Raw genomic sequence first — 26,215 nt, 5'->3', positions numbered from 1 at the left:
TATACAGACTAGATTGTGCATTTCAGACTTGAATGAGAAAGGTCTTGGGAGCTAGCTGAAAGATAAACAGATCCAATGTTTCTCATTAATTAGAATAAAAAAAATACAGATGGTTTAAATAACCCCCAAACTGTATCTGAAAATGGTTTATTTCAACAGTATGCCGTTTATTTCAAAATGCAAGGTAGCCTTTTGCTTTCAGCTATTATTTGAACAACAGAAACCATACCTTTAAGATTAGTACACTTTAGTTCACAGTGTGCAGAGAAAATAAAGGGAGCTGGTTTGCCAAAACACAGGAAGATTTAGAAAGGTCTAGTGGAACTGGAATTAATTGTTGAAATAAGGAACAAAACTACTATTGAGCTAGTCAGAATGTGCCAGTTTATTTCTCTTAAAATGCATTTCCTGTAGGCAAATACTGAATTGTTGAAGGATTTTCCTTTTCCTTTTCTTGAATTTACAGTATACAACTTTATTCATATTCTTTTGCAAATTCTTTTGCTCTAGCAGCTAGGTTACGGTTCTTGCATATTTTCTTCAGTGTCATCTTCGATACTCTCTGCGTGCTGGCTGGAAATGACAGAATTTAAAATCCACTGAATTTGAAGGGCACCAGGTTGGGGAAGCCTGCTAATCTATTCAGTTTTTCACAAAGTTGAACAATTGTATCTTTGTCATCTCCAAATTTTGGCTAACCCATTATTTCATTCCTGACTCCAGATAATGTAAGAATAAGCTAATAATCAGTTCTAATATACTGTAACTCCATGCTAAGCCCACTGTGTTCTCTGCTAAGGTTGTGAAAATTGTCAATTTATTTCAACAATTTGCTTTTTATCTTTTAAACACTATGAAGAATCCTTCCTTGTAGTTATTTTAATTTTTAAAAATGTGTAGCCCAATCTCCCAATCAAAAAAGGAAGCAGTTACTTACAAAATATTCTAAATATTAAAAACAATATCATTTAATACATATAGATATAATGCAAAATCTATAAAGGCAGCATTAGCGTAGTTAGAAGAAGCTGCAAAAATCTAAAAGTACTCATATTAATCAAAATTAAATAGCAATACATTGCTTATATAATGATTTTCATGTAGTTGAGTTGCTTCTTTCCCTAAATTAATAATGGTTTCAGAGTATGGAATTCTCAACATCGTTGAAGATAGACAGGAATATATTCTGATTTTTTTCAAAATGCAGCAGAATATAAGTGATAAACATGTTTCTTAAACTCTGTACAGGTAGTCCAATGTCTTACCAATGATAATTGGGACTGGGAACTTCATCACTAAGTGATGCAGTTGTAAGGCGTGACGTCATGTGACCACACTGACTTAAGATGGCAGTTCCGGCAGTCCCAGTTGCCATCGTTAGGTGAATCCTGCATGATCACAGCATCTTGCAGTCATGTGATCGCCATTCACAACCTTCTGCTGGCTTCCCCATTGACTTTGCTTGTTGGAAACTGGCAGTGAAGGTTACAAATGGCACTCATTTGACTATGGGGACACTGCAACGCTGAGATGGCCGCAACTATGAGGACCAATTGTAAGTCCCCCTTATTCAGCACTGTTGTAATTTTGAATGGTCACTGAATGAGTGGGCATTAAGTGAGGACTACCTGTACAAGAAGTCCCTAGGTTACAAACCTCCAGCTTATGAACAACCAATCGTTACTAATGGGCTGCCTACAGTACTTAAAATGGCAGATGGCTGACCAGCAATGAGATCTGACTCAAAATGGCAGATGGCGCTCTCCCCCCGCGATCCAACGAACTGCCGAAGCCATGCAATGCCTCCATGAACATCACAAAGTAGTGCATGCATTTTTAATATACCGTACAGCCTGTTTCCAGCAGTTTTCAGCAGTTCATGAAAGCATTTGGTGGTTTCAGCGGTTCATTGGCTTGAGGAAGGAGAATGCCGTCCACATTTTTACCTTACAAATGCCTCTTTCAGTCTGCAAGACATACCCCTTCTGGTATGTAGGACAAGATGGAATGAGAGAAAGCATTAACCTTTAATCACCATCTTTTTGGTATGCTACAAATCATACCTACAGACATAAACACACAGAGATTCTCTTTCTCTCTCTCTCCCTCTCCCTCTCCCTCTCCCTCTCTCCCGACTAACTGAAGCTAAATACCTGTTCTGGTTTATATACAAATTCAACTTAAGGACATACTTTGGGAATCGAACTTGTTCTTAACCAGGGGACTGCCTGTATATGAATATTACCAACCTCGGTGGATTAAATTTTCTGCATAGAAAAAGATACAGCTCAAGAGTGATCATACCGTCTTTTTGAAAAACTGACTATGGCTGTTTTTTTTCACTGAGGCAGGGGTAGGAATCACCCTATGGAGACACTGCTATTGGCTTCTTAGTGCAGAGAGGGAGGTAGGGTTTGGGCAGCATGAAACTGGCAGAGAGAGGGCTCTCCCCCAATCTCACTGGCCCCATCCTTGACAAGGCCAATCTGGTTCTCCCCACTCACAGTTACGACTTACACTTTCCCCTTCCCAAATAAAAGCTCTTTTGAGTTGAAAGTTGTGATGAATATGCCTAGATCTTATGAACAAAGACAGAAGCATGCGTGATTTTATTTGCGAACATCCAGAAAGGCAACATTAGCATAGTCAGAAATCTGTTTTTAAAAGCTCAGACTATATAGTTCTTTCACAATACAATACAATACAATGCAATACAGTACAATTATTTTCAAATACTTAGCAGGCCCATTTATGCATATGCATCTAAAGGTCCTGGAGTTGTCATCTTAGCAACTCTGAAGGACAGCATAATGAAGGCTGGTTGACTCCATAGGCCAGACTTGAACTCAAATAATCCTCTGTGTCAAATGCAACTGAATCTGCATTGTTATCCCCCATGCTTTATACTATCAACTAGAAGGTACAAGCATCCTATTTTTCTTGACTGTCTGGAGCTAAACCACGTGAAAGATATTACAGCAGTCAAGCACTTACTCTAGTGATATACAGCTAGATCTGATGATCAGTATCCACTCATTTCTTCCATCTTGACTTGGCCACTGCAGCGTCCCTTACATTGGGCTACCTTTGAAAAGCGCCCAGAAGTTGCAATTAGTGCATAATACAGCAGCTAGGCTTGTGACTGTTGCAAAATATAAAGATCATATGAAACTTGTATCATAAATTCTGCACTGGTTGCCAGTTTCTTAATGGACCCAATTTAAGGTGTGGGTTTGTGGTGAAGGGTGAAGGCATGAGCCTCCTCGTAAGTAAGCCACAGCTCCTGCCTGTAAGTGCCTACAGGCTCAGGGCTGGCTAAGCTTAAAGGCCACTCTGCTGAAAGGACAGGTGTGGGGGGTTGGAGAAAAAGGGAATGTTTCCCTTGATCTGTAATCATTTCATCAGGGATTCCGACCCTAGAGAACAGTTCTACTAAGGCTGAGGCAGTTGCCTGGCTGGTAGCTGTTCTGAGGGCAAATGCTTCAGGATATCTTGTGGAAGAGTCACACACTACAATAAACCTACTGTACAGTATAGCCGTGCTGAGGTTTTTCTAAGGGACCTATTCTGTCTGTGGCTGTCCTGCTGAAGGGAACATCCACCACAGGAAGAGGAACCATTGCAGCCTTCTTTGGAATTTTGAGGAGATCTGACTTTAGGCATTCTATACAACATGCACAAAACTGGTCAGTATCAGCATACATTCCTGGCCACCAAAAGACGTGTGCGGTCCTGTCATGTGCATGCTGATGTTTTTGGTGTCCTGCCCAGGGTATGGTATGGCCAACTAATCTAGAACCATGTTTGTCAGTTACATACAGGATGTCATTCCTCTGAATGCCCCTTTTACCACCTGCCAATAGGCTCCCCAACTGTGAATATACCTTCTGTAGAGAAGGATCAGATGCTTGGTTTGGACTGCTGACACTCCAAAGAGACTGTTGTTTTCAACCCCTGACCCTGAATGTTTAAAAATAAACAGGTTTTTTACATCTTTGGAGTCCAGTGTGTGTTTGTTGTTACTCACAAGTCAGCTCCCCACCTCTCTGACTACAGGGGACTTTGCCACAGGGTTTTAACATTTGCAATGTTAAAATGTTTTATGACTCTTTAAGGACCCACATGTTCCCTTGCAAGCCAGCATGGGAATTAAGATCTGCAAGAGAGGCCCTCTAAAAGCCCCCCAACCAGAGGCTCTGCTATTTAGAAGGCAGGAAAGGGCCTTCTCCTGCGTGGTTCCCAGGCTGTGTAATGCACTCTATGTGTTTGCCCCCATTCTCTTTTCTTTTAAAAGACAGCCAAAATTCTTGAAGTTTTATTTTGGGCTCTCTGCATTTGATTATTAGCTACCTTTAATGCTCATGTCTAAAAAAGCAAGAGCTAACTGAAAATGAATAGATAAATAATGGAATACTTCCCCCCACATGCAAATATGTATTCAGTGTATATGCAATGCGGAATTGCAATTATTTTTAACCTTGCTAAGTACATATGACTTGTGCTTGGATAGAAAGGGGAAGAAACAAGTTATTCCTACCACCCAAAGCCTATTTTTTTTAGCCAGCATGTTTTAAACAAAGGGGTCAGATAAAAATCTGACACCAAGCCAGTTCTCACCATTTGCAAGGAGAATCAAGGCCTGTTCACAGATAGAATTCAGGGAAACCAAGGAAGATCAATTTACGGGAACACAGAAGCTCTACTATCTTTGAACCCTGTAACTTCATGAGGAGAATAATTTTGTTGTAACTTGCACATCACTTGGGTATGTAATTGGAGTCAAGTGCTGCACAATTGGTGTAAAAGAAGTGTACCATATTCGATCAATAAGCTTTGTAACCAATCCAACTTTGTTCAATAGATACTTAAAAAAAAAAAACTCCATTCAAAATACTGCTATTTTTTCCTTGGTAAAGTATTGCATGGTCAGAAAACAAGGGAAAGCAAATACGAATTGCCCTGTGCCCTGAAAGGAAACACTAAAGAAAGGAGTTATACAATATTTGGGATTGAAGCGGGACTCTCCACCCCACCTGAATGCTTCTGTAGAACATGGAAGGATTCATACATGGACAATATACCTCATTCCAAGGCCACAATGAGTGCCATATGCTGCTTTGTGCTGTTTGCTGAACCCCAAGATCTGTCTATTCATTTTTTAAATCATCAGAGAAAGTACATTGAATGTTCTTGAACAAATACAATTACTGCAAACATCTTGAGGAAGAAGGCGGAAACTAGAGTCGTTTTCTGGAATCTTACATTTCCCTCTTTGCTACCTCTGGTAGCATATGTTTCAATATCATTATAGTCCCACTGTTTGCCTCCCACCTCCATAACACAATCATGGATCATCAGGCAGGGGCGTCCAAAGGGGAGGTCAAAAAAAGATGGTACCATGACCAAAAGGTGAATGCACTCACCTTGAATATTATTCCCAGATTAATTTATATTCTGAGAGGAATTCCAGTTTTTATATCTGGAAAATATTTTCAGAAAATAAATTCTTGGTTTAGAAAATTTCAATGGGGTTCTTCAATTCCAAGAATATCTTTACAGAAAATACAATTATCAATTAATGAGGGAGGATTTGGTCTTCTGAATCTGGAGCTATATCATCATGCTTACCTATTGTCAAGTATTAAATACTTGATCTTGTATGGTGAGCAGATTCTACCTGAAGAAGATGGTCCTGGAGGTAACCTGGACCCAAACAATAAGGGGCTTTTTAGGTAATCACCAGTACTTTGAATTGGGCCTGGAAGTCAGCTGGTGGCTAAATAGCCCTGCAGAACAGATGCTATTCTGCTAACTGGATAATGTCAATCAGTAAGAAGTCCATCACATCCTTTGTCTTCTTTTTAAAAAAGGAAGTGTCACATTTCCTTCCTTCCTTCCTTCCTTCCTTCCTTCCTTCCTTCCTTCCTTCCTTCCTTCCTTCCTTCCTTCCTTCCTTCCTTCCTTCCTTCCTTCCAATTTTTAAAAGCTACTTCACACACTGAAATGAAATGAAAGGTCATTATATATGCCAGATCCAGGACTGTCATTAAACTTTTTGGTCTCAGTCCAAAGTTTTTAGTTGCAGGTCTCAGTCTCCCCGAACAGCTCATGACAACTCCCTGATCTACCTCATTAGTTTTTACTGGCATCAGAGACCCATTATGGGAGAATCAAGGATTGCGGGAGATACTATGAATCAGACTCTCCTATATGCCATCAGCACCATCCCATGGACCAGGAAATTATGGACTTATTGTTTTAGGGTTTTCATAACAGTTAGTACAGGAAACAAAATCAGAACACCATTCCAAAGGCAACAGCAATAATTACAATTATAATGATTCTCACTTTCCCCAGTTGACCTTTTTTTTCCTTTCTAATTCTGGCTTCACTTAGCATGGAAGCAGGTTTCATTTTCATTTGGTTTGTTACAGTTCACAATTCAGTTTTTCAATATATGAATAATGGCCACTAAACTCATAAAATAACTGGATTTCTGGAGTTTCTACTGAATCTGAATGTGCAGTATTATTTTACCCATCATTAATATACCTCTGCAAGTATTTTGATACATTTCTCTTTGACTCTTCACTAGGCTGAGGAGTGAAAGGTATTAGTCATACGCTGCTTGCTAATAAAGAGCCCCTGAATGAAATAAATTACAGACAGGTTCATATGTGAGAAGATAACCTTTCAGATATCCTGACCACAAACCATTTAGAGCAGGGGTTCTCAAGATGTCGTCTGGGGACCCCTGGGGGTCCCTGAGACCCTTTCAGTGGGGCTGCAAAGTCAAATAAATAAATAAATATTTTAAAATTTCTCCATTTTAATTTCTAAAACAGTAAATATCAGTAGATACAACCCACATAAACCAAAACTCTTTGAGGTCCTCAATCATTTTTATGAATGTAAAAGGGTCCTGAGACCAAAATATTTGGGAACCATTGATTTACAGCATTATAGAGAAGAAATAGAGCCATAAATTACACCTGGAAACAAATGGTGACTCATTGAAATTGAGACCTAAAATAATAATATGTGGTTTAGAAAGTGCACACCTGATAACTATCTTGTTATCACATTTTGCTGTAACTTCAGCTTTTTTAAACACTAAACTAAGTTAGCATGTGCATCTCAACCTTATTTTGCTTTCTGTTTAATCTCACATATTTTAATCTCAAATATCATAAATTATATATATTACATTATTATTATTATATTTCTGTTGTTACTATTGATGATGAGGATGACTGAATGCAGATTAATAATTTCACCCAATATCTCTTCCTTTTCTCTTCTGCTGATTTGGATTTTTTTCTCTTTCTGTTTCTCTGTCTCCATCATTCCAACATCAGCATTGGGTTTGGAAGCTCAGCTTTATAGGCCTGTTCTAGACATCAGGATTCTCAAGATCAGTGGCATGCAAATGTTATTTACTCAGAAATAAAGTTTAATTTGATTAATGGCACTTGCTTTCTATTACATGTATTTAGTCTGTAATATAAGTGCTGCAAACCTACAATCTTGCTCTTTTGAATAGGTATGTTAAGGAAGGACAAATTCTTGCTCCTGACAGTAGATCTGGTAAATCCTGTAGGAACAGATTACACAATTCAAGTCCCTTTGCACTGAACGAGCCACATGCCAAGCACATTCCTTAGTAGTTTACAAGATTAGAGTCCAGCCTCAGACCTTGAAACCTTAACACAACCTTCCCCAATTCAGTCCAGATGTATTGGAATTAGAATTCACAGAATTCCCAGTCAACATGACCAATAACCACATAGGCCAAGAACTCTAGCATAGATATTAATCCTGATGTTTATGAAAATGTTTATACACATAAAAGTGGTAATAATATAATGGAAATGGGCACCAATACTTATTATAACATGAACTGACCAACCACAAGTGTGTTAGCAAGAAGAGATATAAACAACTCTAGACAGCTTTCTTCCAGGAAGAAGCTCAAAGTACCATAACATGAAATGACACAGTTTTGGAAGGGAGGAACTATGTTTAATTTGGAATTTGGATTTTAAAGAAATACCAGCAATATTTGGTACAACTCAGATCATTTACAATGTTGATATTCTGCTGAAATTATGCATTTGCTCCTGATGGTGTTGTTTATAGTGAACAGTACTTTGGGGGCAAATAGAAGCAGATGGGAAATGTTTGGCAAGAAACAGGTTCAAAGCCATGAGCTGAGGCTACTTGGCTGATTTGTTTCAAAATGAAATGGTCACTGATGAATACTTCTGAAAATGACCTGACATTATAGACTTGCACCGTGAGACCATTCCTGCTCTCCAACCTTCAGAAATACTTTCAAGCTGTCTAGCCATCATTATCACCCCAGCCAACTTCAAAATACAGAAAACGCCTCATAAGAGAATCTGAGCACCTCCCATCTGATCAATAGGAGGACTTTAAAAAGGGTCACCCAACCAATGCTTCATCTCTATCACTGTCTGGTTTTTAGAACACTGAAAGTTAGCTGAAAAGCTCCTCTGGCACTGCACCCCCAGGATGTCATGCTTCTGCCCAAGGAATTAAAACAGAAAAGAGACGTTAGCGTGAAGCTATGATGCCTTAGCCTCTGCAGGGGGAAGCCGAGCCCGGCAACCAGGAGATGGGATGAGGCAATGGGAAAACAGCTTCCCTACAAAGCTGCTGCATTTCAGACTGCCCCCCCACCACCACATACTCACACACCCAACCCTAAGTATTCCACAGGTAGCTGGAGATAAATGATTCAGCTCCAGAAACGGATAACATTGTGGGATCATAGGGGCACACAGGGAATCCTGCAGTAATGCAAAGGCTGCCTTTGGAATAGGCTTAAACTGATGTCCTAGCCAGTTTCAAGTGGGGAAGACATTTTTAACACAATGAATGGTGTCTCTATAAAAATACAAACCCTAGGATTCTGTTAGAGAAACTAAGTCAGTTTACAGATCTGAGGAACATTTGCAGTAAAAATGCACTGTAGAAGATGAAAAAGAACCATTCTGATAAAAAGGTGTTAAGCCAACCATCCCACAATCTTTGTTTTTCAATTGTGCTTGAACTACAATTCCCATCATACATTTTAATGACTGAACATTTGTGCTACATCTCATTAGTTTGACATGCTTTTATACTTTGAAATCTGTTTTCCCAAAATGTAAGCATCTTCTCCCATCCCTTTTGATTCCCCTAGAACCTTAGAACATACCATTTGACAGTGCTGTGCTGAATATTTAATCTTCAGTTTTTCAGTTTGATGGAAAATAATTTGCTTTCAAATTTTGTTCGAAGGATTAGAAAATGTAAATAAAATTGCACTTAGTTACTCGCTAGCAGTCTATTTCCTTTATCCCCAGCAATGGATACATGTAAACAGGATGGAAAAAAGTAACCATAACATTATCCTCTGCCACCTTGCAAGAAAATAAGTTAAAATCATACCTAAGGAAATTCTAAAGCAGTCTCAGAATGAGGTACAAAAAAAAAGAAAAGAAACTTCTACACAGGATAAGAAAACTTTTAGGAAATCAGAAGGGAAATTTCTCTGTAATATTACCATTACAGGTAGTTCTCACTTACCAATTGCAATTGGGACTGGCAACTCCGTTACTAAGCGATGCAGTAGTAAAATGAAATGTCACGTAACCGCACCAACTTGCGACATCAATTCCAGCTGTGGTTATTAAGCGAATCACCCGCAGTAGTTAAGCACAATGTCATGTGACCACAACTTGCGACCTCCTGCTGGCTTCCCCATTGACTTTGCTCGTCAGAAGCTGACAGTGAGGGTCACAAATGGCAATCACGTGACCATGGGATGCTGTGACAGCTGCAACTTCGAGGACTGGTTGTAAGTGTCCTTGTTCAGCGCTGTCATTATTTTGAACTGTCACTGAATGAGTGGTCGGTAAGCGAGGAATACTGTACACAGTAATTTAAACCTCCAAATTTGTCACTTTATTCAACCCAAGCCGGTCATAATTTCTCCATTGAGCTGTAACTACTTCCCCATTTCCTCTGACTTCACACCCATTGCAGCCTCTCATCCCCTGATCACAGAGGCCTGCAATGGCCAAAAAGAGTAATCCACTGGGTAAAGTTGATTACAAGAAGGTTCATTTTCATTTCTTCTTGAAAACAAGTATCTCTGGTCTAGTTTTGATGACAGCGCAGCGAAGTCAGGAATTTAGTTACAATGTCAGCCTGAATCCGGTCAATGTAAACTGATATTTATTCATTAGCTCCTGAAAGCCTTCTTTAAAAAGAACAATCCTGATCTGGCATTTCATGGTTTAGAACTCATAAGAGGCCTATTTTAGAACTCATAACAGTTCTATTTATTTTATTTTAATAAATCATTTTAAAGAACAATTTCAGGCATTCTAGAACTGTCCATGTGCCATGAGCTGCATATTTTTGGTGTTAGGCATCTGGTGTACTGTGTTTCTATTTCTATACACAAAAAATCTACTATGTGACTTACACTCCAGTCTCAAATCTGTTAACTCTGTTGCACCTGCCTGTGGAAAAGCATTCATCACCACCTGAGTTTCAGATAGCCCCAATCCTCTTGGTCTTTCTAAGGCATTAAAGACCTGTTTTTTCCCTCAGGCCTTCGGGCTGGGTGGTTAGGTGAGCTCTGTTGTCTCTCTGTTTGTAAAACTGAAAAGGTGGTTTGGGTGCCCTATTGATTGATCATCACTGTCATTGTTTTTAATTGTTTGGACCGTTGCTGTTTTGCTTCATTATTGTTAGCTTCACAGAGTCACTGCATTGAAATGGCTGGTCGTATATGTTGTTTCAATAATTTGTTTAAATAAATGAATGGCGTCAAACATTAGAAACCATAGGGTCTTCTATGCCATAGCTTCTGCTATGATATTTGTTTGTTCCCTGGGAGAACTTGTTGACATGACCTCTGTCCCAAAACAGGAGTCTCCTTTTATCTTGGTTTCTAGTGAAGAATGTGCCCCCTACCCCTGCAAACTCAAGATATGTGTGAGAGTTACTTCTCACACTGATAGGAATGACAGTTATCAAAACAATGAACAGATGTAGGCTGCCCCTTCATCACATTAAGAGGCAAGTTTCCAGCCCATTTTATTGAAAAAGTGCAAGGAAATGGACAAGAGTTTTTGGTGTCCTAAATTGCAGGTACACATACAGATATATAAAAGTACTTGCTGGAATTCTGACAAAGGGAATGAGTGATTTTTTAGGGTTCTGTGTTTTCAAATAATTAATAAATACCCCAATGCATGTCAGGAACATTCCTAACTTGCTGTAACTTTCACTTCCCACAAATTTATGCAAAGAGCTAGGCCACCTCTTTCTTTTTTACTATAAGTGTTAGTAAAGATTCCCACACTGACTTGATACTGCAGACTCTAAAAATGAAAAAAAGACCTGTTATGTAACAATGCATCTGTTTGCCACTGAAGAACTGAAGATAATAACCAGAAAACTTTAAAATGTATGTCTCTCATTACTAATGCCTAATACCCTTACACCTAATGTGCACCTATATGTCTGAGCCACATGAATTCAAGTTAATTCTCATAAGTAAACAACTGTGATGCAAATAAGATACTATAAGAAAATACTGAATAGCCAAGCTGCAGACTTCATCTTAGTCTTTGAGAAAGAGAAATCTGTATAGTTCAGTTCTCTTTCTTCTCATATTTTCTCCTCTCTTTTGCTCTCTTTATGTCTTTGATCTAAATGTCTCTGGCGTGAGGGCACTAAAAGACCAAGTTCTACCAGATGTTTAAGGCTTCAGTTGACTCTAATCCTTGGTCGAGACTGCTGGGTTCCTATATTGCACTATGTTACAATGTGCTTTGTTTTTGTTTTGCCTTAGTGAGTTGTATGAATCCAAACACTATAATGTGTGGCAGAGCTGCAGAATTCCAGGCTCAGGATAGTGTGTGGCTCCCGAGAGTGTTTGGAGATACCCCTAGAGATCTCTAAAAGTTGCTATCATCTGGAGATTTTTAACATGACAGATTGTAAAGTGATCAAGGGGAAAATAATTAAATGTGTGACAAAAGGGAAAATGACAAACAATTTAATTTTTTAATGGCATTTAAATATAGATGGAATCAAACTTAGTGTTTGTCCTGGCCTCACCCACTAGTTTTGAGAGTATGACCCCAGCATTCTTCTCAGAAGTCAAGTGCAGTCCTTTTCTCACAAAATGTTGCATATCTCTGGATTGTGATGTGTGAATCCAGCCAATCATGACTTAGTTCAGTCTTACCTGAAAACTTCTGACAGAACAACATCTTTCACCACATTTTATCAGAATAGACAGACTGTTTTAAGGGATACAGGGCAAGTTCTATACAGACATGGCTCTATATGCTTCACTGCCATTCTTTAGCCCCAACAGCTGCCATGTGAGGCAGTTGTCTGAACCCACCCAATAGCAGGACTGGCCCTGTTGCCAGTGATTGATTGATTGATTGATTATGTGCCATCAAGTCATTTTCCATTCCTAGCGACCACATAGATAGATTTTCTCCATCAGCCCTGTTGCCCTGGCCTTGTTGCCTGTGCAGTTCTCCAATATCCTGGAATATAAATTTCTTACAATATAAGAAAATGACTCATCTCCTTCTACAATCGCCTGATGTGGCCATTTAATGTGCAGGAAAAAAACAGCCCTCCCAACCTCAAATAGAAATGATTTCATGACTCAAAGTGATTTAGTTGGAAACCGGAAATAGACTTAACCCAATAAGATCTTTTTTTTTTTAAAAAAAAGATGCTAATAACAATTCAGTCATTGGAGCAAAATAAATAATAAATAAAATCAAGGACAAGATGACAACTGCTGTGATGGATTCCAAGTATTATAGTGGTATTAGAGTGTTGCCATAGTTACAACATAGTCCTAACAAAATAAAAATGGACTTTTGAAGGAGAGATTTATTGATAGTTGGGCTGAATTCATTGTGCCCAGCATGAACTGGCAGAGCAAGGGAGCTGGGATAAGCACTTAGGGTATGCTAGAGAGGCCATGAATAAGCTCCAGTAGCCTCCTGGGGAAAACAGCCCAGTCATTTGTCGGAAAATGTATCATAGTTGGAGGGAAATTGCAGGCAGATGGCACCCAGTGGATCAGCATCATTTCTGTCTTACAGTAATAGGGGATTACTTCATGTTATACAGTGTTGCATGTTGAAAGGGCTACCAATTTGGGTGGTTTTAAGAGAGGAATAGAACATTTCTGGGGGTAAAGAGTGTGCGTGGTGTTTTGCCATTACAGCTATGCGTTACTGTCGGCGCTGGAAGCAATCTCTCTTTGATGATCGGTTGGGGGTCAGCTGCAGCAACGCAAGCACAAAGTCCTGTTGCACTCAGGTTCTTCCCTGAAGGCTTCTCACAATCACCTGTTCAGCCACTGTGAAAATGGAATCCTGGATTAAACAGGCCAAACTCTCTCATCATATTCAAGGGCATGCTCCAGAATTTCCATCTGTTATTTTGTCCCTGGAAACACCTGTTATTTCATCATACTTCTTTTCAAATGGCTTGCTTCAGTGTTTAAGGTTATCTTGAATAAATAGTAATAAACCTTAGGACAAACCTTTTCCAAGTTATCACATAATAACTACTATACAAATGCATAACAGAAATAAGCACTAATTTCTTCCTAGCCTGTATCTCTGCAGATAGGGTTTAATAGCTATGAACTCTTCCATGATAATAGAAAAACAGTATGTGAGAGATGAGACTGGGAAGAAATGGATTGCTGATATGCTTAGTTTCTTCCTGCAGGCTATTTTTTCACATAAAACACTGAAATCTGTAATTCCCTATCTAGAACCTGAACAGCAGGTTACAGAGTGGGAGAAAAAAATCATATAGTACTACAGAATATATTAACTTATTAACTGACCTTTTTGAGTTACCCAGAGCTGCTTTGGAGTATCAAATGAAATAGAAATAAATTATAAATAAATACTCTTGGATAGCGTACATGCTAGAATAGGTTTCTAAAATCCCATCATTTCAAATATTATCATTTATATTCAGGAAAGAAGAAGAAGGAAAAGCAGTGCAATAAGACATCAGCAGAAACTATGAGTGGACTGTATGAATTTTGCATGGAAGACCATATTGCAGGATCAAAGCCTCTACAAGGTCATATTAAATTTTTGATTTACCCTGGGCAGTTGCACCATTAAATAGTTTTATATTTTACCAATATGTGCTGTTCAACATGATTTAAGCTTATACTACATTTTAAATACAGTGAGGGGAGGTTTGGGACCTTCAGCCTCCCACCCTGCAGAGCTCAGCATTGTTACTATATATCACACACACACACACACACACACACACAACTTTTACCAAAATTTCAACTGAAAAGGCTTCCAGAATAAAATATGATTAAAAGAACACCAAGACTGTCCTTGCCTATAGCTTTACAGTGTAAAAAGTACAACACAGAAAGAAAAAGGGACAGTGATCACCCAGTTCTTAAAGTTTAGCAGCTCTACAATAACCATTAAGAATGGAGAAAAAAAGTATGTTGTTGAATCCAGCAACTTTGGTTAGTTTATGGGTTAGTGTGTTGTGTGAATCCATGAAACTAATTTAATTCAACAAAGTATGGTTCAGAAAATTGGGGGATAGCCCATAAAATGGCTGTTGTTCAAATGCTACTGACTGTAGGTTCAGTCATGCAAGAATATAACTACCCTGAGCTCTTTTATGTTCCAGATATCTCCTCTAATCTGAATTCAAGAGCATTGGATTGCACAGCTAAAACTATGGAACTGGTCATCTCTTCATCAGACGGCCTGTGACTGGTAGGCATTTCCTCCCCCACCAGTCGTCTAGGGAAGGGGCTAGTGGGCTAGTGTCTCTGCAGAAATTGCCATGGACGGAATAGAGTTTTCAGGTTCTGGTCTTCTTCTACCTTCATATTATGTAATCTATGACACTCTAAAGCATATCGATATTTTTTCTCTCTGAAACATTGGAAAGGGCACCAGAGTATTCAATTACTGTTAAATAGATTACAGTATATGAGGTGAATATATCTTTAAATACTTGTTTGTACTTGTTGTTGTTGTTGTTTAGTCGTTAAGTCGTGTCCGACTCTTCGTGACCCCATGAACCATATTGCGCCAGGCCTTCCTGTCCTTCACTGCCTCCCTGAGTTTGCTCAGTTTCATGCTCATTGCTTCAGTGATGCTATCTAACCATCTTATCCTCTGCCGTCCTCTTCTCCTTTTGCCTACAATCTTTCCCAGCATCAGGGTCTTCTCCAAAGAGATCTCTCTTCGCATTAGGTGACCAAAATATCTGAGCTTGAGCTTCATTATCGATCCTTCCAATGAGCAATCAGGGTTGATTTCCTTTAAGATTGACTGGTTTGACCTCCTAGCAGTCCAGGGGACTCTCAAGAGTCTTCTCCAGCACCACAGTTCAAAGGCATCAATTCTTCGGCGCTCGGCCTTTTTTATGGTCCAGCTCTCACAGCCATACATTACTACTGGAAAAACCATAGCTTTGACTATGCGGATCTTTGTCGGCGAGGTGACGTCTCTGCTTTTTAATATGCTATCTAGGCTTGCCATAGCTTTCCTCCCAAGGAGCAAGCGTCTTTTAATTTCATGGCTGCAGTCTCCGTCTGTGGTGATCTTGGAGCCCAAATAAATGAAGTCTGTTACTGCTTCCATTTCTACCCCTTCTATTTGCCAGGAATTGATGGGTCCAGATGCCATGATCTTAGTTTTTTTAATGTTGAGTTTCAAGCCAGCTTTTGCACTCTCCTCTTTCACCCTCATCAAGAGGCTCTTTAGTTCTTCTTCACTTTCTGCCATTAGGGTGGTACCGTCCGCATATCTGAGGTTGTTGATGATTCTCCCTGCAATCTTAATTCCGGCTTGTGATTCTTCCAGCCTGGCATTTCTCATGATGTACTCTGCATATAGGTTAAATAAGCAGGGTGACAGTATACAGCCTTGTCGTACACCTTTCCCTATTTTGAACCAATCGGTTGTTCCATGACTGATTCTAACTGTTGCTTCTTGGCCTGCATACAGATTTCTCAGGAGACAGGTAAGGTGGTCTGGTACTCCCATCTCTTTAAGAATTTGCCACAGTTTGTTGTGATCCACACAATCAAAGGCTTTTGCATAGTCAATGAAGCAGAAGTAGATATTTTTCTGGAACTCTCGTGCTTTCTCCATGATCCAGCAAATGTTGGCGATTTGATCTCTAGTTCCTCTGCCTCTTCGAAACCCAGCTTGTACATCCGGTAGTTCTCGGTTCATGTATTGCTGAAGCCTAGCTTGTAGGATTTTGAGCATAACCTTGCTAGCATGTGAAATGAGTGCAATTGTGCGATAGTTTGAGCATTCTTTGGCGTTGCCCTTCTTTGGAATTGGAACATAAACTGACATTTTCCAATCCCGTGGCCACTGTTGCGTTTTCCAAACTTGCTGGCATATTGAGTGCAGCACTTTAACACCATCATCTTTTAGTATTTTAAATAACTCAGCTGGAATACTGTCATCTCCACTAGCTTTGTTGTTAGCAATGCTTCCTAAGTCCCACTTGACTTCACTCTCTAGGATGTCTGGCTCAAGGTCAGTGATCACACCAGCGTGGACATCAGGGACATTAAGATCTTTCTTGTATAGTTCTTCTGTGTATTCTTGCCACCTCTTCTTAATCTCTTCTGCTTCTGTTAGGTCCCTGCCTTTTTTGTCCTTTATCATGCCCATCTTTGCACTAAACGTTCCTTTCATATCTCCAATTTTCTTGTAGAGATCTCTAGTCTTCCCCATTCTATTGTTTTCCTCAATTTCTTTGCATTGTTCATTTAAGAAGGCCTTCTTATCTCTCCTTGCTATTCTCTGGAAATCTGCATTCAGTTGCTTATATCTTTCCCTTTCACCCTTGCTTTTTGCATTCCTTCTTTCCACAGCTATTTGTAAAGCCTCATCAGACAGCCATTTTGCTTTCTTGCATTTCTTTTTCTTTGGGATGGTTTTAGTTGCTGCCTCCTGTACAATGTTACGGACCTCCGTCCATAGTTCTTCAGGCACTCTGTCTACCAAATCTAATCCTCTAAATCTATTCATCACCTTCACTGTGTACTCACAAGGAATATGATCTAAGTCATACCTGAGTGGTCTAGTGGTTTTCCCTACGTTCTTCAATTTAAGCCTAAATTTTGCAGTAAGAAGCTCATGATCTGAGCCACAGTCAGCTCCTGGTCTTGTTTTTGCTGTCTGTATAGAGCTTCTCCATCTTTGGCTGCAAAGTATATAATCAATCTGGTTTTGGTATTGACCATCTGGTGATGTCCATGTGTAGAGTCGTCTCTTGTGTTGTTGGAAAAGAGTGTTTGCTATGACTAGCTTGTTCTCTTGACAGAACTCTATTAGCCTTTGCCCTGCTTCATTTTGTACTCCAAGGCCAAACTTGCCTGTTATTCCGATTACTCCTTGACTTCCTACTTTAGCATTCCAATCCCCTATGATGAAAAGGACATCTTTTTGGTGCTAGTTCTAGAAGGTGTTGTAGGTCTTCATAGAAGCGGTCAACTTCAGCTTCTTCAGCATCAGTGGTTGGGGCATAGACTTGGATGACTGTGATATTGAATGGTTTGCCCTGGATACGCACTGAGATCATTCTGTCATTTTTGAGGTTGTACCCCATTACTGCCTTTCCCACTCTCTTATTGACTATGAGTGCAACTCCATTTCTTCTAAGGGTTTCTTGCCCACAGTAGTAGATATAATGGTCACCCGAATTAAATTCACCCATTCCCGTCCATTTCAGTTCGCTGATTCCCAAGATGTCGATGTTCAATCTTGTCATCTCATGTTTGACCACATCCAGCTTGCCTTGGTTCATAGATCTTACATTCCAGGTACCTATACAATATTGTCCTTTACAGCATCGGACCTTCTTTTCGCTTCCAGATACATCCACAGCTGAACGTCCTTTCGGCTTTGGCCCAGCCCCTTCACTCTTTCTGGAGCTACTTGGAATTGCCCTCCGCTCTTCCCCAGTAGCATATTGGACACCTTCCGACCTGAGGGGCTCATCTTCCGGCGTCATATCTTTTAGCCTTTTAACATTGTCCATGGGGTTTTCTTGGCAAGGATACTGGAGTGGGTTGCCATTTCCTTCTCCAGTGGACCACATTTTGTCAGAACTCTCTGTCATGACCTGTCCGTCTTGGGTGGCCCTGCACGGTATAGCTCATGGCTTCACTGAGTTACGCAAGCCCCTTCGCCACGACAAGGCAGTGATCCATGAAGGGGTGTTTGTACTTATGAGGTCATAAATGGTTAATCGTTCAGGATCAATTCACTTGAATAAGTTTGTCTAATAATTATAGTAATTATTACTTATATGAGATGACTCCACAGCATGGCAGCTCTGCTTGTCCAGCACACCTTTTAAAACAGAGATGGGTAACTTGAGCCTGATGAGTTGCTTGTGGCTTGTAGTTCTCATTTTGAGAACCATGGTTGATGGCACTGAAATTTGGCAGCAAATGGCCAGCTGGATTTGGGTGACCCTTTGTAGTTAAACGTTATTATTTTAATTGCTTCTTAAAATTGTATTATAATTTGAACTGTTGCATGCTGCCAGAGTCTGTATGGATTGTATGGATAACAATATAAATATTGTTAAACAAATAAAATTATAAAAGCCATACCCCCCCCTTTTTAAAAGCAAAAATAAGACTGATAATGAAACTGTTAAGCCTCTGCAAAGCAAAACACATCACACCCTTAAAAACACCGACCCTCCAAAAAGGATTAAAACATTTCAGCCCAGCAGTATCGCATGACATCACTGTGTCAGCAGACAGACCTCTCCTACAGAAGCCAAATAATAAACAATGTGACCCCTGGGCCAAAGGAGATTGTCCACACATGAACCTTAAGCCCCATATATGACAGTGCTAGTTGTCATAGGCTGATGAAGAAAACACTACTTGGGAAAAGCATATAGACAAAGGCTTCAACATAAACTGGATATAAATAGGAAGTAAGTGTCAGTAGATACAGAGGGGCATACAACTGGAGTAGATTAGATTTAGAAGTGACCCAAAACTTTGGGACATTCACTATGGAGCAGCTAGGACCACTTCAGCTAGTACACAGGTGGTACCAGATTCTTCTCGGAGAGGCAGTTATGAGGATGGCATCTTTTCAGTTAAATGACATTTAATTGCATATATCTATAGATAGAATTTTCTTCCTGTACCCAGTATGCAACTAGGGTTAGAAGTGTTACTATGGTTACACTCATACCCTATCAATGGGGGAAATCAGCTTTATATAACCAACGCCCAATACAGCATTTTAAGACAGAGATTTACTGACTTGAACAACTCTTACCCCATCTCTCCTCCTTTGAAATGAGAAAAGGGAATCAAAAGAAAACTGGAAAAAGTGATCACAGCTCCAGGAGGCTTCTTCTCCAGTAGAAATATCAGTCATATGTATTTCTTTGGCAATGAAGTAGAGTAACTTGGTGAGGTCTACAATACTTCTGCAAAAGCACACAGAGAACCAAGCTACATTTATGAATTTTTGACATCATCTGATACAATTTTACATCAAAACAAGTCACACTAGATTAAATTAGACATTTTCCCAGGATGGCATAAATTAAAATGCAGCCTTTGGAACTAGATAGTTCTCAATTTCTCTATGACCCTTCATACTGTATGTTGCAGAACTACCACTCCTAGAATTGTTCACCTTTCCTCATGCTGACCAAAGCTTTTGACAGTGATAGCTCAGGAACATATGGAAGGCAAGAGGTAAATCATCATCATCTAGTTGCATTCTGGAATTTACAGTCATTTTATATACCGTTTTAGGGACACTTACTGGTGGCTTTGGGCCACCTACTCTCTCTTGAACCAACCAATCTCACAGGACTGTTACTTGGGGGAACAGTTGGAGGAGGGAGTGCTATGCATGCTGCCTTGAGTTCTAGAAGGAATGGCAGGATATAAATCTAACAAATACTATAACATAAACACTGATTATGATGATGATAATGCCCATACCCATTTCATGAAAGATGGTATTTCAGAGCTCTCAAATTCTGCAGCAGAAAGCAGGGAGAGTTTGCTAGCTGAGTAGATGCCTTGCACAGTTTGGAACCATCTTCCAAACAACCATATCATCAGTTTCACTGAGGTTAACGGATTGTACTTTTCACCAGAAAACGCAAATACTGAACCAAATCAGATGTGGTAAATGGAAAGTTCAGTAATGCAATCAGTTGCATTGCAGTGATTCCTATTATATCTCTGTAACCAGTCTCTTAATTTGTTATTCCTTCTGAGTTTGCTGCCAATTAAAGCACATTGTATTTACTTGTCATCCCCTTGAGGCAGACAAGGTCAAGAAAGAAAGGTCACTAGGAGTCTTGAAAAGCACCGTATGCAGTTAGAGTATTGTAACAGAATCTTGAAAGTCTGTCAATGCTCCTCTCTACTTTAACTTACATCTAACCCAAACAAGGCTGAGTTCTTTTAAGTTTTTTCTTCACACTGCTCCAATCTCCAGTTCAACAGCCGACTCAGGAGCAGCAGTTTTCATGGTGGCTCTTCCCATCTCCAGTCCCTTCTTCCTTGCTTGCATTTTTTCCGTTATGGCTCTTATTGGCCCTGTGCATGAGCCATCATGTATGAATTGCAAAACTCAGGATGACTATTACCTCTGGGAGTAATAAGATTCAGAAATCTCTAACTTTTTGCTGTCTATGGTGGTCATGAGTGTGACAGCTGGTGCTCATACTGTTTTGGAAACAATCTTCGTCTGCAGGCTGGCACATCTTCCCAAAAGAGAGAATCTTCTTCTCCTTTATATCAAAAGATCATGGGGAACAATAAGAATCTAACTGTTTTGATTTACCTATGTAGATGTTTCTCATTTGAAAGCAAAGTATTAGCTAGATTTTTTGTGCTGTAACTCCTAATATAAATTCTTCTCCTAATAAATCTTACTAAACTGAGCTCAGGGAGACACGTTTCTTGGATCGATCATTTCCAGTCCTGATTGCTGCTAAAGAAGTCTGACACTCCAGATTTGTATACCCCAGATATGACTGGTAGCTTTACCATGAGTAATCATGTTCATTGAAGACAAGGAGCAGGGAGTGAGAAACAAGGGGGTGCCCAGCAGGGCCCTCTGGGCCTTCAGGCCCCAAGGCAATTGCCTCTCCTGTTTTCACTATATTTATACCGCTATTAGAAAGAGATGGTTAGAAATCAACTTCGTTCATACCCGACTCTTCAAAACAGCCTTCAGTGGACAAGGCTAATATTTAACTTTCCATGATTGTGGGTAAACTGAACAAGGCAAATAACAGTATTGATGTTTCACAACAGAGAGCTCTATGAAGCAGTATTTGTATATCCTTACTAGAAAACAAGTCAAGTGAACAGGATTAGCCACAGTGCTGTAGTGAAGTGTTTTAAGGAGTTAGTATAATCTTCCTTAAATGAAAAACGAAGAAAAGTTTATATAAGGAAGCTATTTTAAAAATGTTAAATGAAACTGTTAAATAAGGAGCTAATCTGCTCCAGCAGGTGTCATACACAGCATAACATAGCAAAAACAATTAAGTCTTTTATCTGTCTGAAATTCAACAAAACATTGTTTAATAAACTGCCATTTTTATTTTCAAAAACTAGTAAAAATGTAATAAAAATTATAAGTAAAGTGCACATAAACTATAGCTTATCAATAATTATAAAATCTTTACTACTAATTTCCTTTATTATTCACAATTCAAAAATACTTGCATGTTTTGGTTATTGGCAGAAATAACTGATTAAATCCAGATAAACGTTTTTGAGTGAAATCTTTCCCATTTCACTCAAAAACATCTACTGGGTTTTAATCATACCTATTCATACAATTTAATAAGGTAGTGCAAATCCTTAGAAAGGCAATCTCTCATTTGCAGCTTTTTTGCTTCCTCCTGCAATAAAATGCTAGAATCAAATAACAAAGTAATGCGTGCTCTTTTAATTAAAACTTATCACCCGCCCTCTTTAATTAAGAGTTGGTTTCCATGCATGTTTATTCAGCCCTACACTTCTCAAATACAGTTCTTCAGGATTACCATCTCCATTTTATGATATAATTGTACTGTTTGCTCCATTTAACATTTAAGACAGCAGCTACAAACAAAAATTGTAGTGCACATTCAAGAAAGCAATGACTACTAACATTTTTGTAATGCATGCAAAAACTGCTGCATTTTGTCAGAGCAGGATTTCTCAACCTTATCAACTTGAAGATGTGTGAATTTCAACTCCCAGAATTCGGGGAGTTAAAGTCCACACATCTTCAAGTTGCCAAGGCTGAGAAACCCTAATTCAGAGATTTGGAATGCTAGGCCTGTGAATCTGGAAAGCCAGCCTAGTTCAGCTAAGGGATAAAAAGACCTGAATATTCTTCATACTGTTAATTTGGAGAAGATCCTGTGGTTCTCCCATTATGCCCTAAAATTTTAGCTTTCCTATCTGCTTTTATTGGAGGTGCTTCCCAGCATCATACTTATGCTGACACTGAATAAAAAAATTCCCAAATTCACCATGTTTTATGGTATCCGTTATGCTTACCTTCTGGGATTTTCTGCCAATGATATGGCAGATACAGTGATCAAGGTCTTAGGCTTGCTGTACGTAATTAAAACTGCTAAGAGTTGAATTAATCACATTAGGATAGAAATGGAACAAACAAACAAACAAACAAATAAATAACCCCATGAAAGAATTAAAGTTCAATCAACTGCACACCCACATACACACAGAGTCTCTTCCCCTGTCCAAAATCTTTAGTGATCAGGTAGGTTGAGTAGAGGTGTTCAAAAACTAGCATAGATACGTAAGCCTGCCTCTTGAAAGAGATGATTCCATAAGGATATGACAACTGCTAATGCTCTTTATTTATGACAATCTCCCAAGCGGATAGAATCTAGACTGTTGCTCAAGGTAATGACTTCAGAAAGCAAAGCCAGATGATGATATCAGCCTTTCATAAATGCTAATAATCTGGGAGCCCTTAATGTAAAAAAACATAGTACAATCAGAATCCAACTTCTAAGCAGATCATAGAGGCTGAATTGCACTACAATTCTCCTTGAATGTAGGATACATAACCTCTCCTTTTCCCCACAATAACCAGTTAATCAGCTAAGCAGACCCATTTCTTGTGTAAAGAAAATCACAATCGATAATAGGCATAGCTTCCAAAGTATGTTTGAAATGCCTAGGATACCACGATAGTCTTCCTGGACATCAACAAGATGTCAAGTTTTGAAAAACAGGAAAGAGCAACTGACCTTTCACTGACTGGGATACAAAGTTAAGATGTAGTGTAGCATTTCCGTTATTGTTCTTAGTGGGGAATTCTGGGACAGATGGTCATTCTGCTTTCACATAATTTTATTTGGCTGAGAGAGTTAGAACACAACACTATACAGTATAGATATCAGAATCTGCACAGTGAAACACTCTTCTCTAGCACTGAAAACTACTGTATTTAAACACACTTCTCTCTGGGGTACCCATATTTCATACATGCATGTTCTTTGTGTTTCTTCCAAGGAAACATTGGCTTTGGATACTAATTTTCCAGTAAGTATTACCAGAGTTTTCTGAATTGATACATAGATTATCTTCCATTTTACTAAAAGCAATGACAACAGAGGTAAGGAAATGAACTACTTGTTGACCACATACATCTTTTCTGAAAAGTATAAGAAGAAATATATTATTGACCGATTCTGTCTTTCCTTTTGTCATTCATTTTAGACAAGAATCAAGTTTTCAATATACATTAGCAACCTAACATGCTAACTTGCAAATTGTCTTAAGCTGATGTGGTTTTAATGATGAAGCATCTGTTTCTCAATTCCCAACAGAATTCCTTTTTTAATTATTAAGACATTATGAAAGTATTTGTCTTAAAAAGAAAATGTGAGAGCTGCCTTGGCACCAACATTTTAATAGCAAACATATTCAGTCACTGGGTTAAAATTAAGCTTTTTGGCTAACCCTGAGATTTAACTGGTAAATTAAATACCTTGTTTATAATATCCAGCTGTTGCACATATTAATATTGATTGATAAATAAGGATTGAAGTGGCTTCTTCAGAAAAACAAATACCCTAGATAGCTATTTCATTATTTTGCTACAAGCTTTCTAAAATGTTAATAAATGCTAGTTAATGCTAAAACTTCATTTACATGTTGCGCTATACCATCTTTTAACTATTACTTGTTTAATAAGCCAGAATTGTTGGATTCACACAATATAACTCTGCCCTTTCCCACGCACACATTATGGGTTAGTGCATTATGTGAACCTAGTTCTATCTATCATATATATCAAGAACCAGAAGACAGCGGTGGTGATAGATGTAGCGGTGCCAAGTGACAGCAACATCAGGAAGAAGGAGTATGAGAAGTTGGAGAAGCACCAGGGCCTAAGGAGGAACTAGAGAGGATGTGGAAAGTAAAGGCCAAAGTGGTCCCACTGGTGATAGGTGCACTCGGGGCTGTGACTCCTAAGCTGGGAGAGTGGCTCCCACAGATCCTAGGAGCAACATCAGAGCTCTCTGTCCAGAAGAGGGCAGTGCTAGGAACAGCTCAGATACTGTGCAGAACCTTCAGACTCCCAGGCCTCTGGAAGAGGACCTGAGATTGAGGAAGACACATACCACCCATAGGGGTGAGAGGGGATTTTTTTTTTAATCAGTTATACAGTACAAGTGCACTGTGTGGAAAGAACAGTAAGTATTCATGATAAAGATAAAATCAAAAGGAAAATAAAGCTGGAGGCAGTGCAAGTTGAAGTTGGAGAAAAGTAAATGGTAAGAGCAACATATAACAGTTTCATGGATTTTAGGAAGTACAGGTATATTCTACCTATCTATCAACTTATAGCTGGTCCTGAAGGTTGTCTGTCCTATTTCTAGAAAGAAGATTTGTTGAATATTGTTCTAATGTGAATTAGAATTGCAGGGGTAGCTGTGGTGAATAGACAACAGCAGCAGAACAGATGGTCTGCCTGACAGTCCAAATGCTTCAAAGGCATCATACATTCATAAGCTACCTTATGTTATTTATGAAAGCCGATTTAGGAGTAGTCAACTACAACTCCTCCCAATCGCTGGTGGTCCAGATTTAGAGATGGAGTATTTATTTATGTGCAAAAAGGTATTATATAGAAGTTTCCTTAGAAACCAGGTTTAAATTAAGTAGGTTTCTTAGTATTCTGGAGGAGAAAGTACAGAGTGCTGAAAAATGTTTCTTGTTTGACATCAAATTTGCAGTGCTTTCAGGTGATTCACTCACAAACCCTCAGTACATACAGTACACTTGCTAGAGCAGTGTTTCTCAACCTTGGCCACTTGAAGATGTGTGGACTTCAACTGCAAATTTGATGTCAAACAAGAAACATTTTTAAGCACTCTGTACTTGCTGGCATGCTGGCTGGGGAATTCGGGAGTTGAAGTCCACGCATCTTCAAGTGGCCAAGGTTGAGAAACACTGTGCTAGAGGATACAGCTAAATATAAATGTACAGTAAATGTAAAATGCAAAATGGTTGATTTATAATGATTGTATGAAGTCCAGACCCTCTCCAGCCCAGCACATTGGGTTTCCTGGCTCTGATTTCTCCAGTTTCCAAACTGTTTTTTTGCATATCAAATGTTAGACGCACTGCTAGCTTTTAGAGAGTGGGAAATGAATCCCTGGAAGAAGATGAGGAATGGGCCTGAGAGAGAAGCCAAAGAGAAGGAAGATGAGCATTTGGGGTCATTCTGTACAACCCCACAGCAAGTGCCTGTAAATTCAGAACTAGTAAAGGCCACCAGTTTTAAGCAATCTAGTAGCATTTAGTTAGCAGATATGGATGAAGGCCACTGGTAATGGTGGAATAATGGCACATGAATTACAAACTATCTGGAGGAACTGAAATTTGAATACTGGCTTCTTCCTTAAAAAGAAAATACACTTCTGTTCCTATGAGCACTTCGTTCTTATTTATAGACTCACCTTCTGAAATTATTTGCTTGACCACTTGAAGCCATGTTCTATGCTGTGTCTTATTAATTCCTTATCTGTTTTCATTGGGAACTACTGCACCATATTGCTTGACTCAGTAGCCTGATCTGCC

General features: G+C 39.2%; 1 long non-coding RNA gene across 1 annotated transcript; it reads right to left on the bottom strand.

The window, feature by feature from the left end:
- Positions 1-388: 388 nt before the first annotated feature.
- On the bottom strand, positions 389-26,215 carry LOC148216837 (uncharacterized). The gene is made up of 3 exons (XR_015794657.1): positions 26,095-26,215; positions 19,401-19,554; positions 389-573 (listed from the first exon to the last, which is right to left on the bottom strand). It is a non-coding gene; the product is annotated as an uncharacterized LOC148216837 (long non-coding RNA).

The sequence above is a fragment of the Python bivittatus genome, unplaced genomic scaffold (assembly GCF_059951505.1).
Source record: "Python bivittatus isolate LINGU-HERP-01145 unplaced genomic scaffold, Pbiv_v1 ctg000070_np1212, whole genome shotgun sequence".
In the NCBI taxonomy this organism is placed as follows: Eukaryota; Metazoa; Chordata; class Lepidosauria; order Squamata; family Pythonidae; genus Python; species Python bivittatus.
Note: the sequence above shows the minus strand (reverse complement) of the source record. Positions and strands in the feature narration are given on the sequence as shown.